The sequence below is a fragment of the Zea mays genome, chromosome 4 (genome assembly GCF_902167145.1).
Source record: "Zea mays cultivar B73 chromosome 4, Zm-B73-REFERENCE-NAM-5.0, whole genome shotgun sequence".
NCBI lineage: Eukaryota > Viridiplantae > Streptophyta > Magnoliopsida > Poales > Poaceae > Zea > Zea mays.
This window is the reverse complement of record NC_050099.1, coordinates 41,162,595-41,167,840: the sequence shown is the minus strand read 5'-3', so window position 1 is coordinate 41,167,840 and position 5,246 is coordinate 41,162,595. Positions and strand designations below refer to the sequence as shown.

At 43.2% G+C, this 5,246-nt stretch overlaps 1 long non-coding RNA gene across 1 annotated transcript; it reads left to right on the top strand.

Annotated features, from left to right (window-relative positions):
• The first annotated feature begins 408 nt into the window (after positions 1-408).
• Positions 409-4,055, top strand: LOC103653148 (uncharacterized). Its single transcript, XR_565282.2, has 2 exons — positions 409-948; positions 3,872-4,055. It is a non-coding gene; the product is annotated as an uncharacterized lncRNA (long non-coding RNA).
• The last annotated feature ends 1,191 nt before the right edge of the window (positions 4,056-5,246 follow it).

The window sequence follows — 5,246 nt, the reverse complement described above, 5'->3', positions numbered from 1 at the left end:
CCCCTTTTCGCATAATCAAATTTCTCCCCCATAAGAGAGCAATTTTTGCAATAAGGTATTTTTACACTAAAACTTTTGAAAAATACACAGGTGGTAGCTAATCCAGTTGCTTTGGTGTAATACCCAAATCATAGTAAATAAAGGAGTTAGGGTATTTGATGTTCATGAGAATTTTTCTTTCTATGTGACACATGCATTTATATATACACATACAAGATTAATAAATTCCTCAATAACTAGAAATTTACAGCAAAAATTTGAACTCAAATTGGAGATTTAAAAATAAAGAAAAGAAAACAGAAATGAAAAGAAAAGAAAAAGAAAATTCCAAAAGCCACATGGGCTAAAACCTGGGGCCGACCCACCTTTTCCCCCTTTCATGCTGCGCAGCCTAGCCATGGATTCAGCGTGCCAACAAGTGGGCCCCGCCCGTCGGCCACACACCCGTGTCACTACGTCACCAAGCCACCCATTGACCACCAGGGCCCATTCGTCTAATACCTTGCACCATCCTGTTGTCGCTGACTAGTGGTCCTGATTTGCCAGACCGTCCCTTCCCACATGGCGCTCTGCTCCGTGGAACTCGGATCACCGGTGCAGATTTCAGGGAGTCATTGCCGGCGCCGTGCGACCGAACTCCCTAGGCTATAAAGCAGCAAACCTAGTGTCATTTCCCCTTCTAGCTCTCAAACCCAGCCACAATCGTCGTAGAACCGGGAAAAGCGAGAGAACGTCGTGACAATCTCGCCGTTGCCCTGTCCTTCGCCACGACCTCCGCCACTCGGGCTTCAATTGGTGTTCGTGGGGGTTCATCGGCGACCAGAGATCATGTGGGGGTGGGTAGTCACTCGCACTGCTGACAGGCGTCCGCTCAATTCCTCGTCGGTAGTGCGGCGGATTCACAAATCCGCGCCCATCGTGCCAGCGCCCTTCTCGTCATCGTCCTCGGTGAGACCTCTTCCCTACCTCGCCTATTCCCCTCCTTGAATAGTGCCATGGCTATGCCAAATTGATGTGCTGGCCGACCGCGAATTTGACGTCGAGATCGAGTCCCTGTTTCGGCGCCGCCCGTGTAGTGGGCAATGGTGTGGGGCATGCGGTAACCGATGTAATGTTTCCCCATTAGTTCACCCAATCCTCCTCTCTATGTAGCATTGATCCGTTCCAAGAACAGTGTAGTCGAATCTCTACTAGGGTTTTCCTGGCCATGGCGCCGCTGTGGTTCCCTGTCGCCGTTGGGCTGGGTTGGTCGGGGGTGACGCCTATAGGTGTACATTTGGGCCGGGCCTGGTGGGCCGGCCCGAAGCACGGAAAAAAAAGCACGGCCCAGGCACGGCACGGCCCGAAATAATTTAGTGCCGGGCTGGCACGGCCCGTTATATCGGGCCGAGTTTGGGCCGAGGTCACGGCCCATGGGCGGGCACAAGCACGACCCGTTTATGGCAGGCACGAAATGGCCCATATAGAGGCACGAAAAGGCCCATATAATTATTAAAACCACACTTCATTACACACTTTCATATACTTGATAAATAACACAAAGCTAGAGATAATGCTAGTTAGATGTTTTTAGCTTTGATTTAGAGTGTGTGATGTAATTTTGCTTTTGTTATGAACATTAGACAATAAATTGAACTTACGAACTTTGTATAGAGCTGATTATACTCTTTTTCCTTCTAACAAAATAATTTATAAACGAGGTTGTCATTGCATAGCTGTGGTAACTTTAATACAAATACTAAGTTTGATTTTGTTCAAATTTATTTGTCTTATCTTTTATTTGTTTTATTTTTTTTTATTTTAGTGCTCTAATGTGGATTTCGGGCCTAAAATTGAATTTCGGGCCATAATGTGAATTTCGGGCTTTTATAATTTCGGGCCGCCCGAAATGAGCCCGGCACGTTTAAGCAATTACGGGCCGGGCCGTGGGCCGAGGGCTAGGCCCATGGGCCGGCCCGGCACGGCCCGAAATTCAAACGGGCCGGGCCGACCCGAAATTCAAACAATACGGACCTTTTCGAGCTTGGGCCGGGCCGGGCCGGGCGGCCCGAATGTACACCTATAGGTGACGGTGTGGGTTGGGGTGTGATCGACGTCATTGGATCTCTATCCTGCGCCCGTGATTAAACCCGGCGAAGCGTTTCAGATGGAACAGTTTTCGATCGTTGATGTGAAATCTAGTGGTAGGGTGCAGATCATAGTTACTTTAAAACCTTGTTGTTGTCTCCCAATCGTGTGGTTAGCACGGCGCTCTGAGTTTTAACCACGTAGATCTAATCTAGGCCGCTAAAGTCTAATTGGATGACCGGAATCTACCTGTACCCCTTCGGCCGAACCCTTTTCACATGAGTCCCTGCGGTTGTGAGAAAACAACTCGCCGTCCAAGCACCGTTAGAAAGTAATTAAAAATAGGTCATGTTATTAGCTGTTAGGCCCCTCAACTTTCTAATAATAGTGTCACCGGTCCATTTTGTATAATAATTAAGTGAAAATGCACTGAAATTGAATTTCTAGTATAAAAATAATTTCAGAAACTTGTTTAATTCATAAGTAATTCATTTTAACTCCTTTTTAATCCATTCCAGTTGCATATTTTGTATTAATATTGTTTATCACTTGGTAACTTTGTTTTATCATGAAACATAGATTAAAATTAATCACTCAGTTTACTATATGTCAACCACATAAACCTTCGGAAAATCATAACTTGTTATCCATAACTCTGAATTTAGTAATTCTCAAACCTACGATCTCGTTACGATATGTAGAATATTATCATGCATTATATCCCTCTGTTTGGTGTGATGTTAATTTCTCCTATACCATGTTTATTTGTATTGTTTCAAGTAGACGAGCAAGTGGTCGAGGACCCCGGTACCCAGTAAGTGGAAATTGCTGACCAGGAGCTCATTGAAGTCAAGTTGTTCCCTTGACCACTTTTATTTACCCAATAATGTTCTCTATAATTATTTTGGCATGCTTAGGCTTAATTTTGATGAGACCTAATATGTCACCCTAGTTTGGTCATCTTTACACCTTGCTTACCCTGAACTTTTGGGTAGTCATTGCTATTGCTATATGTGGTTTTAGGTGTTAAGATAATTATCACACATGGTCATGCTTTATTATTATTGTTCTATTATGTTCATGATAAGACTATTATGTTAATTGGAACATAGAGCTTAACTTGAGAAACACGTGCCACCACAAGGGTGGAATGGGACGCCCTTGGCTGACTAATTAGGAAAGCTAGTGGAGGTCTACCTTACCCGAAAGGAGCGAGGGCAGTAGGGGAGTTGTCGGTGTAGGGAGGTTCTCGGGTTGATTTTGCTGCGATGGCTTTTCAGACGGGGGATTCCTGCATTGCGCTCCCTAGAAACTATAGCGGGTTTTCTAAAGCTAGTGGAACTTTGTAAAGGCCTCATAGTGTTACCTTGCCTCGCTTTCTTGGTTGAGGTGTATGGGATTCATGATCCCTTGGCAGATGGGTAACATGACTTGTGGGTAAAGGATACAACCTCTGCAGAGTGTAAAACTCGTATACTAGTCGTGCTCGTGGTCATGAGCAGCTCGGGACTCTTGCATGATTGATTTATGAAATTAAACTCAATTTGTCATTTGCATCGCATTGTGGTTTTATTATTAATTTTGATCTATTATTACTCTGATTTGGTATCTACTTACATTTAGTAACTGTTAATAAAACTTAATCAACTTATTAAAAGCAATGCTTAGCTTTAACCCTTATTGTTGATCATCCTTACACCTCACATGAGCTCCCACCTTTGGTGAGTTCATGCACATTATTCCCACAGCTTGTTGAGCTATAATCTTTTGTGAGCTCACCCTTGCGATATATAAACCCCCACAGGTGAAGAGCAGGTAGTCCAGGAGGAGGTCTACAACGAGAAATACAAGCTTATCTAGATGGCGTCTCTCAGTCAGTTTGATGGTGTCAAGGAATAATTATTAGTTCGATTTATTGTTATAATTTATTTTTGTAATAATATTTATGACATTTATCTCTATAAACTTGGTCATTATATGTGTTGTTATTTTTTGGCGCACATATGAGACGCACCCGACTTTATCCCTTAAATCTGGGTGTGACATTTGGCCTTACTTTCTCCCCTTGGGCATTAAGCACCAAAACAGAAGAACTATTTGGCCTTTTAGCCTCATTGCCTTGCAAAAATTTCAAATAAAACCAAGGGCAACGAGAAAAACACAGATAGTGGCTTGGAACAAGATACATTGATATCAAAATGCAGTGGAAGCCTCTTTCTTTGTCCAAGTCCACCTTTTTCATTTTAATCCATCTTTGAGACTATATCATAATCACTCAAGCAAACATATTAGTCTCAAAGGGTCAAGTTGTAGTACATCCTCTCCCTAAACATGTGCATCATGTGAGGTATGGGGATGACTTGTACAACTTTAGCACCAAAAGTAAAGACAGAAATGCTTAAAAGAACATGATCAAGGGCATAAAACACATGTATGCTATAAATCAATCCAAATTCCGCGAATCTAAGACATTTAGCTCACTACGCAACCTACAAACCCTTTTCTCATCTAAAGGCTTGGTGAAGATACCGACTAACTGGTTCTCGGTGCTAATATGGCAAACATCAATATCTCCCCTTTGCTAGTGGTCTCTCAAAAAGTGATGCCGGATGTCTATGTGCTTAGTGTGGCTGTATTCAACAGGATTATCTGTCAAGCAGATTGCACTCTCATTATCACATAGGAGTGGGACTTTGCTCAGATTATAGTTGTCCCGGAGGGTTTGCCTCATCCAAAGTAGTTGTGCACAACACTGGCCTGCGGCAACATACTTGGCCTCAGGGGTGGATAGGGCAACAAATGTTTGTTTCTTAGAGCTCCAAGACACCAGGAACCTTCCCAGAAACTGACAAGTTCCTAATGTGCTCTTCCTATCAACCTTGTACCCGACATAGTCGGAATCTAAATATTCGATTAAGTCAAAGGTAGACCCTTTTGGATACCAGATCCCGAAGCAAGGCATATGAACTAGATATCTAAGAATTCGCTTCATAGCCACAAGATGAAATTCCTTGGGGTCAGATTGAAATCTAGCACACATGCATACGCTAAGCATTATATCCGGACTACTGGCACAAAGATGAAGTAATGAACCTATCATAGACCAATATGCCTTTTGATCAACGTACTTACGTCTTAGCGGGCTTTGCATCCTTCATCCCAAATCTTTAGAGTAAGTC